At 41.7% G+C, this 15,562-nt stretch overlaps 1 long non-coding RNA gene across 8 annotated transcripts in view; it reads right to left on the bottom strand.

The window, feature by feature from the left end:
• LOC123382781 overlaps window positions 1-12,546 on the bottom strand; it is a 107,389-nt gene extending 94,843 nt beyond the window's left edge. For all 8 annotated transcript variants that reach the window (XR_006591698.1, XR_006591695.1, XR_006591697.1 and 5 more), the window contains exons 1-2: window positions 12,107-12,546; window positions 4,583-4,682 (exon numbers count right to left, since the gene is read on the bottom strand). This is a non-coding gene — a long non-coding RNA (uncharacterized LOC123382781). The remainder of the gene's footprint in view (window positions 1-4,582; window positions 4,683-12,106) is intronic.
• Window positions 12,547-15,562: the final 3,016 nt, after the last annotated feature.

The following is a 15,562-nucleotide window of genomic DNA, read 5'->3' as shown; positions in this document are numbered from 1 at the left end:
TATAGTTATAAGTCTATTTCTTTAAGATTTTATTTTTAAGTAATCTTCTATACCTCATGTGAGGCTCAAACTTGTGACCTCAAGATCAAGAATTGCATGCTCTTCCAACTGAGCCAGCCAGGTACCCCCGTAACAGTCTGTTTTAAGCTGATAAACTTAAGTTTGGTTATGTATAAAAACTCTATACTTCAACTTCTCCTCCAACACTTTATGTTATTATTGTCACAATTTACATGCATTCATATTGTATACCTTTTAACATATTTTTTAGTTATATTTATTTTTAATACTTTTCTCTTTTAGCTTTTATACTAGAATTAAAATTGACTATTACGGTAATACACTATTACGGTAATACAGTATCCTGTATTTGTCTATGTATTTACCTTTACCACAGTTTCATGTTTTCTTATGCTATTATGTTGTTATTTAGCACCCTTTCATTTCAACATGAAGAATTCTCCTTAGCATGTCTTGTAAGGCAGGTCTAATGGTGATGAACTCTGAGCTTTCATCTGTTTGGGAAAGTCTGTTTCTCCATATTTTATGATGGATAATTTTGCTGAGTACAGTATTCTTGGTTGGATTTTTTTTTTTCCTTGCAGCACTTTGAATATGTCATTCCACTTCCGTCAGGTCTGCAGGTTGCTGTTGAAAACTTCACTGATAGTCTTATGGGGGGGTTCTCTTGTACACACCAAGCTGCTTTTATCTTGTTGCTTTCAAAATTCTTTGTCTTTGACAATTTGTGTCTCAGTGTGGATTTCTTTGTGGTCACCTTAGTTAGTGTGTTGGGGGCTTCTTGGATCTGGATGTTCATTTCCTCCCCCAGGTTTGTTCAGACATTATTTCTTTGAATAAGCTTTCTGGTCCTTTCTCCCTCTCTTCCCCTCTGGGACTTTCATTATACATATATTACTCTGTTTGATGATGCCTCATAAATCCCTTAACTTTTCTTCACTCTCTTTCATTCTTTTTCATTTTGCTCTTTTGACTGAATTACTTCCAATGATTTGTTCTCGAGTTCACACACTCTTTCTTCTGCTTGATTTAGTCTGCTGTTAAACCCTTCTAGTGAATTTTTCAGTTCAGCAATTGTGTTCTTCAGCTCCATGATATCTGTCAGGTACTTTTTAATATTTTCTACATCTTTGTTGAAATTCCCACTTTGTTCATGCACTTTTCTCTTGATCTCAGTAAGCATCTATGACAGTTATTTTGAAGTCTCTGCCAGGTAAATCCTATACTTCCATTTCATTAGGGTCAGTTTCTAGAAATTAATATTGCTTCCTTGTTTGGAACACCTTTGCCTGATTCTTCATTTTCCTTGTCTGTGTTGGTGTCTGCACATTGGACAAAGCAGGCACCTGCACCTGTGTGCATGGACTGACCTCATACAAGAGAAGACTCCCACTGTCAGCCCTGCCAAAGGTTTGGGGGACTCTATCAACTCTTTCTCTCTACAGGGAGAAGTAGGAAGCATGGGTTTTGTCTGCTCACTCTGTGCTAAGCCAGGGGTGGCGACACAGTTGCATCTATCAGTCCAAACCGCAGTCTCCTTTCTCCCTGAGGTGGCTAGACAGCACCAGACCCATCAGGGCTCCAAGACTGACATCTGTTCACTCCATGCTTAGAAGGAGGGAAGATCCATAACATCTATCAGCCCAAGCTGCTATTTCCATTCTCTCTCAGGTGGCTAGATTCTGCTAGCCCATTAGAGTTCTAAGACTTAAAAGATAGAAACCAGTCCTCTGGGAGCCCCCTGGGAAATGCTGGGGTGCTGAATGCACGAACCAATCTCTCCATCCCTAGGAGAAATGGGGAATTAGGGGTTCTCTTCCTGATTATATAGCACTGTGCTGGGAACAGGGACTCTGGTGAAAAGGGATCCTGAATCTCCCTACTGGCTTTGCTGAGTCTGATTTCATATTCACTTAGGGTGCAAGAGCCTTTCAATTAGTTTCTGGATTTTACATAATGTGAATTTGTTCATGAATTGTTGCTGAATTGGTGTGTTTGTGAGAGAAGCAGGATCCAGGGCTTCCTATTTTGCCATCTTGCTAACATCACTCCTGAAAATCCTTGTTGTACAGATTTTTCTAAAGTCAAAATAATTTGCCTAAATTTGGAAAAAAATTTTTGACAAACAAAAAAACCCTCTTTGACATCTGTGGTATTTTCTCACTTACAAAACTGATTTCTAAATTTATGACAGTTTTATTTATACAAATACATCATTCAGTATTTCAGAGATCGTTGTTTATAAATCATATCAAGTTTGAGAAAAGTATTTTTCTCATTTTAGAAAGAGCCAAAAATTAACAACAGTCATAAAAAATAAAAGAAACAGATATATTTTAATAGCAATGACAAATGTTGATTTGGGAAGAAATATTATTTCACTGAATCGTTACTACATGGTAATTTACTTCAGGTCAGAATAAAAATGTCACCATGGATTCTACTGAGCTACCACAGCATTTTCTAGTCTTCAATTTCAAGCATTTTAGACTCTCTTAGAGACAACAGAAATTCTACCATAGTAATAACTGACCTGTAAGTGGCAGGAGTGTAGTTTATTATTTTGAAATATAATAAACTTCCCAGAGAAGAGCAGATAATAATACTGCACAAATAGACGTCAACTTTTAAGGTTTCAAATTTTAGGATATCAGAGAGATTTAGTTATTTTTGTGTAAATAAACATATTCTGCTAGACACAAAAGAGATTAATAGCAAAAAATGTTTATCTTTCTAAAGGTTAGTTCAAAAGCTATTTTAAAAATATACTTATAATGCTTGTTAAATAACCAGTGAACTATAGGTTTAATAATGGCAAACACTCAATGAGTTATACAAATTATACTTGATTTTCCATGAATAATTATTATTCATGGAAAATATATCAGATGAAAGCATAGGGGCTGAATTTTTCAAAACCAGTGACTGTACAGGTGGCACAGCAAATTCTCATTAGTGGTTAGGGGAATATGTGACACAACTGAAAATTCTAGTTAGTTGTCCAAACTTTATAGATTCTAACTAAATACCATCTTAATTATTAATATAAGCTTGGTTATAGGAAATAAGTGCTTATGAAAGACTGCTTGAGGGACACAGTATCCCGAATGCTACCTGTTGAAGGAACAGGGCAATCAGAAAGTTGTCTGTCTAGACTATATTCAGAGCTAAATTAATGGAAGAGCCAGAAAATCCAGCCTAAAGGTACTAAAACATTATTGGAAATGTAATGCATTAGAGAAAAACTGCATTCATCAAACAAAATTCTCTCAGAAATTAAGTAAGGACCCCTGGGTGGCTCAGTTGGTTAAGCATCTGACCTTGATTTGGCTCAGGTCATGATCTCAGGGTGTGTGGATTCCAGCCCCACATCAGGCTGTGTGCTGTGTGGAGCATGCTTGGGATTATCTCTCTCATTCTCTCTGTCACAAAATAATAAAAATAAACTTAAAAAAAAAGAAATTAAGACAGGAAAGCATACTCTGATGAGCCATTTGGGGTAGGGCACAAGACCCCAAATGAACATGCCACAAAACTGCCTTTTAATGAGGACAAGTGCAGTTAGAAGAACTTGTTTTGGGGATGCCTAGGTGGCTCAGTCAAGGTTAAGCATCTGACTTCGGCTCAAATCATGATCTTGTAGTTTGTGGGTTTGAGCCCCATGCTGGGCTCTGTGCTGAGAGCTCAGAGCCTGGAGCCTGCTTCAGACTGTGTCTCCCTCTCTCTCTGCTCCTCCCCCACTCAGGCTCTGTCTCTCTCTCAAAAATAAATAAGCATTAAAAAACTTTTTTAAACAAAGATAACTTGTTTTGCTTCAACGGGGCTAATGTGGGGAAAGAGCTAAATTGTTTAGGATAACAGACTAACCTACCAACCTCCTTCTAGCCTCCCATGAAGTTTAATGGGATGTCAATTAATAATATCCATGGGGGGCCTAGGTGGCTCAGTCAGTTGACCATCGGACTCTTGGTTTCGGCTGTCATGATCCCAGGGTCATGGGATAGAGTCCCACACTGGGCTCTGCACTGAGCACGGAGTGTCTTTAAGACTCTCTCTCTCTCTCTCACTCTGCCCCTCCCTCTCTCTCTAAAATAAAAATAAATAAATAATAAATAATAATATCCTGACCAATCACAAGCCCTTGGTCCACCTTGGAGAGCGCTATTTAGTCCTTACAGAATTGCCTTTACTTACTAATGCTTTGGGGCCATAAGGTACACTGGAAGAAACAGTCACATGAAACACATGTGGGGATACAATTAAGAGCAAAGGATCCTTTTTATAAGATCCACAATAGGTCTTTCAGGAAACAACCACTTTGTTTTTATCGTAAGGACATTAGGCAACTTGCAAGTGGGTATATTTTCCCTTTTGCTTTGGATGCTAGGAGACTTAAGGACCAGATTTGTTATCCCGTTCTTGAAACTGCACAGGTTCAGAGTATGTGTTCTTCTTCCTCTTACTTCTTAGCTCCTAATTTCTTAACTAATTTTTTCTTTCACCTGTACTCCTTCAATTCTTTATTTCAATCTTCCACATTAGGAATATTTCAGAAAGTTACCTTTATTCCTTTGCGACACTAGTTGGAATCCCTGGTTCCAGCATCTCACGCCTTCCTCTTGGTTTCTTCCCTCATTTTGACAGAGCACCCCCTCAGCTTCCTGAGACAGAGGCAAATGAGAAGGTTTTTTTTTTTTTTTGAGATCTTGCTTATTTGAAATCGTCCTTATTCTACCCTCGCCCTTGACACTTGGAGCACAGAAAAGTCTTTTTTTTTTCTGTGCTCTTTGGGGATAAAAAAAAGTAGTATTCTGTTTCATAATGTTCATAATGTAGCTGCTCTAATACCATTGCATTGATCAAATTATTTAACAACTTTAGGAAATCAGAGCAAATAACTGAACCACTGTTTCCTGATCATTAACATATAATATATACAAATTAACACTGCATAAGAGGAAACTTTGGGGTTCTCGCTGTATTTTTTTCAAAATATTTAGATAGCTATTTTTTCCGTTGCTTATATAACTTCCTTACTCCTTTCTCTTTTTTAGTACAGATGCCACGAACCAAGCTAGCTTATATGGGATAATATTACTAACTCTGTTTTTGGTGCCATGCTCTGTTTGTTCTTTCATTCATCATTAGTTCGGTCGGTATCTCTCCCCTTGTCAATTTCCCCATCTTGTTTCCTTTCTCTTCACCATTGCCACTCTTATTTCTTTTCTCTGAGAAAAATCCACCAAATCAAAATGTGTAATTAACGGAAACACAAGTTGGGAGAGTAATTATTCCTCTTGAGCCCACAGGTCAGATCCAGCCACCTACATCTTCGTTCTAAAACCGAATTCTCTCCTCTGTCTTAGATAGCAGTGTTCTGGGATTTAAAATACGTTCTTTAAGATTTCAACTCAAAAGAATTGGGCTATGAGCAAGACACTGCCAAGTGCTTTAATCTGAAATCCTCCTGATAGCAGCTCTGATAGGACATGCATTTTACTTTTTTTACTGTGATCTTATAGGTAGGCAAACGGATGCTCATAGAAATTTATTTGCCTGAAGTTTTACAGCTAAATAAATGATAAGGTCGGTATTCAAATGTAGGTCCACATGAAAAGATGCCCAGCATCACTAAGAATCAGGGAAATTCAAATCAAAACCACAATGAGACACCACCTTATGCCTGTCAGAATAGCTAATATCAAAAGGACAAGAAATAACAAGTGTTGGCAAGGATGTGGAGAAAAGGGAACCCTCATGCACTACTGGTGAGAATGTAAATTGTTTCAACCACTATGGAAAACAGTATGAAGATTCCTCAAAAAAATAAAAACAGAAATACCATAAAATTCAGTAATTCTACTAGATATTTACCCAAAGAAAATGAAACTACTAAGTTGAAAAGATATGTGCATCCCTATGTTTATTACAGCATTATTTATAATAGCCAAGTTATGGAAGCAACCTAAATTCTTACTGATAGATGAATGGATAAAGATGTTGTATGTATACATACGCACACACATGTGCACACACACACAGAAATATTACTCAGGTATAAAAAAGAATGAGATCTTGACAATTGCGATAACATAGATAGAACTAGAGGGTATTATGGTAAATGAAATAAGACAGAGAAAGACAAATACCGTATGATTGCACTTGTATGTAGTATCTAAAAACCAAAATAAATGAACAAGCAAGCAGGCAGAAAAACAAACAAAAAAACCCTAGAAACAGACTCCTACATACAGAGAAAAAAACAGGTGGTTGCCAGAACGGCGGGTGTTGAGGAGGGGGAAGGCAAAATAAATGAAGGAAATTAAGAGATAAACATTTCCAGTTATAAAATAAGTAAGTCAAGGGGATGAAAAGTACAGCATAGGGAATGCAGTCAATAACGTTGTTATAACGTTATGTGGTGACAGATGGTAACTACAGTTATGGTGGTGAGCATAGGATAGCGTATAGAATTGTTAACTCACTAGTGAGTTGCAGAGATGAAACTAATGTAATATTGGATGTCAAGTATACTTCAATTAAAAATAGGATGAAAGAGGGGCACCTGGGTGGCTCAGTCGGTTGAGTGTCCCACTTCGGCTCAGGTCATGATCTCACAGTTCGTGGGTTTGAGCCCCCTGTCAGGCTCTCTGCTGACAGCTAGGAGCCTGGACCCTGCTTTGGATTCTGTCTCCCTCTCTCTCTGCCCCTCCCCCACTCACAGTTTGTCTCTCTCTCTTCTCTCTCTCTCTCAAAACTAAGTAAACATAAAAAAATTCCTTAAAAAATTTTAAAAAAGGATGAAATTTAGATCCAACTCTAAAACCTAGGTTTTTAACTGACTTTTAAGTTTTAACCTAGCATTATCAATACTCAATGTTTATTTGAGAAAATCCAAGTCATTCTCCAATCCCTTCTCTGCTCAGCTTGAAACAACTTAAAAGTTCTTTCATTCAACAATATTAGGCTTCTTCTGTATGGAAGACATGGTAATAAACAATGAAGATGACATAGTCCTTGCCCTTAACTTATTTCAGAAGGACAGGAAGAGTATTCTATTTTTAATATTCACTGAAAAGACGAAAATACAAGCTAGCAAAAGAAAATGCTTTAAGGACTTAGTTATACCAAGATATTTGAAATGGACATACGGCGAAGAAAGGTAAACATACATCATGAAGTGGGAAAAAACAATAAAATCAGAGGCGCCTGGGTGGCTCAGTCGGTTGAGCATCCAACTTCAGCTCAGGTCATGATCTCACAGTTCATGGGTTTGAGCCCTGTATTGGGCTCTGTGCTGACATCTCAGAGCCTAGAGCCTGGAGCCTGCTTCGGATTCTGTGTCTCCCTCTCTCTCTGCCCCTCCCCTGCTCACACTCTGTCTCTCTCTCTCAAAAATAAATAAACATTTAAAAAAATTTTTAAATCAATCTTTCACTTCGTTTTAACACTTCTACCCAATAACTTTTGAGTAATATATTAAAAAACTGAGGTTTGTTTCAATTACATTTGCTTTCCCACTAAAGTTATAATCTAGTTTACAACAACAATGGTCCAAGGCTAGTGTATCAGGCATGTTTTTAAATGTCTTATTTCATTAATTTTATTTAAAATTTTATTGTCAGGATAAGAGATTAACTAAAAGGGGCACAAGTGAACTTTCTGGGGTGGTAGAAATGTTCTCTCTTGATTGTGGAAATACTTATATAGCTGTGTGTGTCAGAATTCATAGAATTTTACACCTAAAAGAATGAATTTTACTGCATGTAAATTACCTCAGCAAACCTGATTTTAAAAAAACAAGCATGAAACCTTAACTACCCAGCTAAAAATAAAATAAAATTTAAAATATAGTTTACAATTTAGGTATAAAACAAATCTTATTTACAGGAGTGAAGCCAATCTAGTAATTTTTTGTATTTATTTATAACACTAATAACCTAATTGGATATTAATCAATATGATAATATCAACATTTAAAATAGGATATAAGAAAAATGTTACGAGATTTTTTTTAAGGATTTGGATTGCAAAACCTTTATCATAACCATAATGTCACTAAGACAATATATATTTTTAAAATCTCAAAATAATCTAAGTCTGTTAAAAATTTCAATGATTTAAACTTCCAGAATATCACCGTAAATGCTGCTTACTGAATATGCTAGAAATTCTACATCTAATAGATTCTTTGTTAAGCACAAAGAATCACCAGCTAGCTTTATTACTTGATAGATTCTACTGTGTCCTAAAACTAATTGTAGCTCAGCTTCTAAAAAAATGCAAAGACAGGATTGTTTTCAACAAACCTGGGTTTAGAAAGACAACAACAACACTATTAAAAACACAGGATGGGGTAATTAAGTGATGTCTCCTCTTTATTAAGGTTTCAATAGATGAAAATGCACCCAAGAAACCATTTACAAAAGACCCAGCCTCATAATTGTTTTACAGACCAAAGTCACTTGCCTACCTTTGGAATGTAGCCTGTAAAAACAGTACCAAATTACAAATCAAACTTCTCAACTTAGATTTTTAGGATCCCTACTTTAATACTCTGTTTTTATTCTATCAGATAATCCAAGTCAGTTTAAATTAAGAGGACTAACGTAATTCCCAGCCCTGCAAACCCTGGAATAAACGTACTGTGTAACAGAAGTTTTTCATTTTGATTCAATGCATATAATTGTGGCAGATGTCATTTATCAACCAAAAAATATGCACTTGATTTTTTTCTAATATGGGAGGCAAGTGTCTTTTAATTTGCGGCTGTAATAAAAATGCCTTTTATGTGAGTTGTGCTTGGTAAATTAACTTCTAGAAGAATGAAAAATATCTTCAGTGATAACTTAGTATCTGTAACTTCTGTTAACAACTGTCCTCTCCCAATACCATCTCAACATTTTTGGTTTTATTTAAAAAAAAATTTTTTTTTAACGTTTATTTATTTTTGAGACAGAGAGAGACAGAGCATGAACGGGGGAGGGGCAGAGAGAGAGGGAGACACAGAATCGGAAGCAGGCTCCAGGCTCCGGGCCATCAGCCCAGAGCCCGACGCGGGGCTCGAACTCACGGACCGCGAGACCGTGACCCGGGTGAAGTCGGATGCTTAACTGACTGAGCCACCCAGGCACCCCAACATTTTTGGTTTTAAAAGCTAGACAGCCTCAACCATATCTTTTGACTATCAATAAAATCTGATTTTGTCCATCTCTAGTGTTCTCTAATGTTTTTAACTTTAATAATATGTAACAAAAAAAAAAAACAAATAAAAATTCAAAGTATTACTTCGCTGAGAATGGCCACGTTCTGGATTTTAAAGGACAACTAATTTGCTAAGAACAAATGCTCTGAGGCTGTTCGTGAAAAAATGAAGAATGAAGTGGTTATTAGGACATCTATGATATCTATAGAAGGTGCCCTAGGATGTAACAGAATAGCGCCAACTAGGTAAAAAAAAAGAAAAAAAATTAAGATGACAGTGACAATGATAGCAGGAATGAGTCAAGAGTAAGCAATAGCAAGTTTAGTCAGTAGAGAGAAGGGAAGGTCATGGGCTCACTGGCTTGGTGCCCTTCAAAGAGGACATGAAGGGAACTGAACAAGGAATCAGGTAGGATGTGCTTGTGTGGAGGGAATCAGTTCAAAGTGTTAAGTGAATACAAAATCAGAAAGCTTGGAATATAATTAGAAAGCTGGAATGGCTTTGTTGTATGTTGTATGTGCTATTGGGGAAGGGGATCCTGAGCTTGGTTACTGGCATTTAAACACCTGCCCTAATTAGGTGTGTTCATCACGTGTGAGTGGAATGAACTGTGACAGACATTCCTTCCAGACGAGGAGGGGAAGGCAGGCCCAGGGTTAAAGCTACTTTGTGAATCTTAGAGTAGGAGGAAGACACTGTGACTAACATTAAGAGCATGAGCTTTGGAAATCAAATAGATCTGGATGATGGTTAACAAATTTATTAAATTGGGCCACAGGGTGGTCAGATGTTTGGTCGAACATTATTCTGGGTGCTTCTGCGAGAGTGTTTTTGGATGAGATTAATATTTACATTGGTAGACTAAGTAAAGTAGTTGCCCTCCATAACATTGGTGGGCCTCATACAGTCAGTTGAAGGCCTGAGAAAAACAAAAAGGCTGACCCTCTCCCCAGTAAGAGGGAATTCTTCCTTCCTGAAGGCGTTGGAACATCAGCTTTTTCCTGCCTTTGACCTGGAATGGAACCATTATCACTGGCTCTGCTGGGTTTCCATCTTGCCAAGTCACCCTGCAGATCTTTGGACTTGCCAACCTTTGTACTCATGTGAGCCAATTCTTTATAATAAATCTCTGAGATTATACACACACACACACACACACACACACACACACACACACACACACACAGATTAACTGAAATAATTCCATAAAGCATCGAGCACAGGGCACATAGTGCTCAACAAATGGAAGTTATTTCTATTATTATGATTATGATTACGATTATTATTATAGAAAGCTCTATTTTGAGAAAAAAAATCCAGGTCAAACAGTGCCTAAAAATGGTGAGGAGGGTGGTGTGAAAAGAAGTAGGAATTGTCAAAACTGAATGTAGCCAATAGCAAAGTGTCCCTTGGTCTTTTCTTCTAGCTTTCTTTCTTCTGTTTTCATGAAAGTTACTTTCTGCCTTTCATCACACTTGTGTAACTCCTTGTGTGGGAAAATTTAGCTGAACCGCTTTCTAAAACCCTAATTAAAACCTTGTTAAAAATCTTCCACATACACATTACTCTCTCTTGACTTAATGAAACAATGGATATTAAAATGTAGCCCTTCTGGGGAGCCTGGGTGGCTCAGCTGGTTAAGTGGCAGACTTCGGCCCACGTCATGATCTGTCAGGATAGGCACGAAGTTATCATTGCACAGAAATAAATCTATTTCAATGTAAGACATTCCCATTTAGCAACCAGTCTGAACTATCCACAGAAGAGAGATTCTGAAATTCCTAATTTTTTTTTTTTTTTTTTAAATGAAGACTAGTCAACTCCCCTGTGACAAGGACCTAACTAATGTCAAGTGTGTGGATTACAGTTATGGCCCGAGAGCAGGACAAAGTTCTACAATCCCCAATCTAAAGGTACACCCATCACTTAGATCCCAACTAATTTAGGGTTTTATTTTCTTTGGCTCCTTTCTCATGGGTGATGGGAGTGGTGGGAGTGGGGGGTGAGTTAGGGTGGGCTTAGAAAAGAAGGAAACCGTGTTCCCTACAGCAACTATATATGTTTGCAGCTCAATCCCCTCAGCTATACAAAAAAAAAAAAAAAAAAAAAAATCCCTTAGCAAAATGTGCAATCTACTTTGGGAAACCCACATTTATTCAATGAAACAAAATACTCTGAAAATACGTTAACAGTGCTCTAGATGCCAAAGATACAAAGGCACCAGCCCGTAGAACCAAGAGCTTAGTCTAGTGGGAGAAACAAACACTTAAGCAAACAATCACAATATAGCGAACAATAAGTAACAGATGTAGTAGTTCAAAGAGAGCAGGTACACCTTGGGGGCAGGGAAGACTTTACAGAAACGCGAACAGGCCGCCTACAGGATGCAGGTGGCCTGTTCCAAGCGTAAGTCTTTTTAAAAGCAAAAACTCAATTTCCGGACTGAAAATCTTAATTTCTGAATGTGACAACTTTTATGTTAAGGTCCCTACACATTACATATACACAGAACAATAGCCTACACAAAGGGAAATTAGCTCAGTTTGAGAACGTGATTCATCATCATTCACACCTGCTCCCCTTAAGTCCCTCCCCAAACAGGCATTACATTGAGGAAAATGTTGTAGCAACTGTACAATAGTAGGACAAAGAGTCTTCTGCGGCTATATGAACAATACGAAACAGTAAGCCTACTTCTGGATGGATCTGTTAGATCCCACACTGTCCGCCCTTTTTCAGCTGTGTTAAGATGGACACCGAAGGCGAACAAAGCCCTCAACACTTGCAGTTTCCATACGTATATCTGAAAATCTCCACCTTTACACGTTTGGAGTTAGGGGTTTCTGTCATTCATTCAGGTCTCATCATCAACAAAGTTACCTTGATTCCACAATTTCTAAGACAAGAACATACGAAAAACTCAAGGTAATGGCCTTCGAAAACTTGAAATAATAAATTTTTAACGGCCCACCCGTTAGAAAACGTTCCATTTATCACATGACTTTCTCAGTTGGCCATTATATTTAACACTTCTGTAGTATCTGACACTCCATCTAACAAGGTCAAAAGCTTCATGAACATTGTTTTAGAAGCTGCCTACGGAGACAAACCCTGTGAAACCCGAGGATGCCACACCAACAACGGAATGCAGGTCACTGTGACGTGGCCCACCGCTCTGCAAAGTCAAAATCGCAGTTCACTTTACGCTGACAGAGCATCTTTCCACGACTTTTCCCTCCCCCCCACGAGAACGGCGGGTGTCGGTTTCCCAAGGTGTCTGGGGCTACTTTCTTTAAAACGAGGATTTAATGTTTCCTGAAGGTCACCTTGGTACGCCCCTGGCTCATGCCCCCCGGCTCCTCTGGACGGGAGCCTGCGGTTTTGTGGCATCAGCTCTGGCTCCTCATCCGGTGACCTTCAGGCCCCTGTGGCTGGGCTGACCCTAGGACGGCCACAGCCCCTCACACCACGTAGGGCACAGTCCCTCCCACCGCCAAGCCGAATTCGGAAGGGGGTGTCCCGGGAAGACCCCCCCCCACAAGCGCTGATGGTGACGCCGGCCATGCCCGGGGGGGCCCCCCCGAGTTCGGAAACGCTGAGCGATGGCCCCACATGGCCACTGAGAACTGGGCCCCGACGGCTCGGGCCCCACGCCTGTTCGGACCTCAGCCCACACCGCACCCTGGGAGAACTTTCCAGAACCCTGGACTCTCCGGGAAGTCCCGAGTCGCCGAACAGACTGAAACGGGGGCTCGTTCACTGAGCGCCTGCTCGGAGGCTGGGCGAGCGCGGGGCCGGGCTTGCACGCGGGAGACCCTCGGAGCGCTGCGCCGCGGGGGCGCCCGCGCTCCACCCTCCGGCCGGACCCTCGGTTTCCAGGACGCCCTCCGGGAGGGGCGAGCAGGGACGGAGAGAGCCGCCCCCCCAGCCCACCTAGTCCCCTCGGCCGCTTTTACCTCGCCCGACCCCACCGAAACCGCCGAGCTAAACTTAGAAACCGGCGCGGCGCGCGCTCACGTGCGCTCCGCCGCGGGCGGGGGGCGCGGCCCGGGTGAGTCACGGCCCCGCCCCCACTCGCCGAGGACGCGGTGACGTCAGCCGTTTCCCCGAAGGGTGACGTCAGCGCGCCTCGCGGAGGCCGCGAGGCTCCCGTAGAACGTTCACTGAGTTTCGATGCCTTAAAGGGACCAGGCGTCGGATCGTGAAAGATCTGGGGCGATGACTCCACTCACCCAACCGTGGGGTCAGAGCCCATCTTCTAGCCCTTTGCGCTGAGAAGTGTTGGCTGTTGAGATGGTGATGAAAAAAAAGGAGTGCAACTGAGCCTCGTTAAAGCTGCTGGAAGCCCCAGAACCTCCTCCTGGAAGCCCTCCTTGATTAGTCAGAATCTGATCTTGACCCAAAGGTCAGGGAGTTTTCCGTGGCCCTCGACTCCCAACCCTTTCACTTACAATCCCTCCTCATAGTCTTCTATGCCTGCTGGCAGAGAAAAGCTGTGGTTTGAGTGTTTATTTAATAATCCATCAGTTGGGCCAGGTTGGCCCATTTATCACTGTTTTCGACTGCGTCCAAACCTTTGTTGGTCACGTGGCCTGTAACATGTTATTTACCTCTGGGTGTGAAATTGGTGGACCGATCTCCAAACCGTCCTCCGACGCTACTGTTGCTGTAGAAGCTTCTGGGACAAGAACCCTGTACAGCAGTTGGTCATTCAACACTATCACAGCCTCCCAGGGAGGTTTGCTATGCTGAGGTTTCCCATGAGGCAGGTATTTTCATTATCCTCCTTGGCCCCCTCCTTCAATCCTCATACCTCCTCTCCGAGGTAGGGGCTATTGTCCCCATTCTGACATTGAGGAGGAAGGAAGTGGAGGCAGGGCAAGAGTCAGTATGTTTCACAGCTGAAGAATGGCAAGCTGGAAACCATTCCCAGGTCGCTTGGACCCCCAAGTCCATGTTTTTGGTGATAAAGGTGAGGTGTGAAATACGTCTTATTTTGTATGTTAAGTCCCCCAGAACCACTTTCCCCTCATAACGCAAGCCCAGCGCCTCTGAACGAGTAACCCGCTGCATGCCAGAAGGTCCCCAGAGGAGGCCAGGCCCCAAGGCTAAGGCAGTGAGGAGGCACTCACGCTCAGGTGCTCATCCTGCCCTCGCAGGACCCCGAGGGCGAGTGCCCCCTTGAGGGTTGCCCCCAAAGCACCTCACTCACCGCACTCTAGTCCCAGCCCTACCAGGCCTACCCTTGACTCTGTGAGTCCTCTCCTGAAACTAGACAGCCCATCCAGCTTAATCAAAGCGTCCTCGCCTGGCACGCCCAGTGCAGAAGAAATACCTCGTTTCTCCTCCCACGATCCCCTCCCTAGAAAGCAACAGAAAATTTCCTACGAGAACGAAACGTTGTGCCCAAAACAAATTAGAGACGGCAGCTTCTCAAAGTTTGGAGCAAAACGATGGTGCCTGTGTCCTGGAGATAGAGGCAAGTGGGGGAGCTGGGGTCGCTGTTATCTCCTGACAATCACTGCCGGTCCTTGGTGAGTCCCTACTCACACCCACATCTTCAGAGTTCACGCACCAGGTCTAGCAGAAGCACCCTCCTCCCTGCTGCTCGCTCTCCGAGCTGACCCCTCTTCCCTGGCACCCAGTCTCCAGCCACCACAAAGCTCTTCTCTGTGTGTCCCCTGCTCCTGTCCTCTGTGTCATCCTGCTGGAGTCCCTGTCCACTGCTCTCTTTCTGTTTTGCCAGGTTTTCTGGAGCCTGTGACCAAACACCTTGTGTGTGCTTTCACCGCAGCCTCAGCAGGAGATGGAGGAAACCATGGGCAGCCTTAGGTAGAGGGGGGTAGGGGTTTATGGAGGCAGTGGCTTCTTCCTCTGTGGGGCTGGACACACAGACATGGAAGCTTAGAGCGGCAGGGGACCTTCAGGCCAACCAGTTCAGCCCTTGTTCTAGAACTAAGGCAACTAAGGTCCAGGTGAGGTGACCTACTCGGGCTTGCATGGCCTGTCAGGTAGAGGGTCCTAGTCAGCTGACCTGTCTGTACCTACTGCTCTTCCCGTGGCTCACAGCTCTGTTACAAGTCTCCATTGGGACGATGGGTGTTAAGCTGCATGATAAACCATGACATGTCACATATGTGATGGAAGGGAATACAAATGAAGTAAATATAGAGATGAAATCAGAGGGGAGAATTGGAGAACACAGTTCCTGAGGATCCCTGGCTATTCCCTCCTTCCTTTCCTTGTCTCCCTCATCCAACCTCAAGATAGACGAGGGGGGTTATTCCTCCTCAAACCTAGGCACCATTTCCCAATGGAATGACCTGATGAGTTGGA

This window comes from Felis catus, chromosome F1 (genome assembly GCF_018350175.1).
Source record: "Felis catus isolate Fca126 chromosome F1, F.catus_Fca126_mat1.0, whole genome shotgun sequence".
NCBI classification, from domain to species: Eukaryota; Metazoa; Chordata; class Mammalia; order Carnivora; family Felidae; genus Felis; species Felis catus.
Note: the sequence above shows the minus strand (reverse complement) of the source record. Positions and strands in the feature narration are given on the sequence as shown.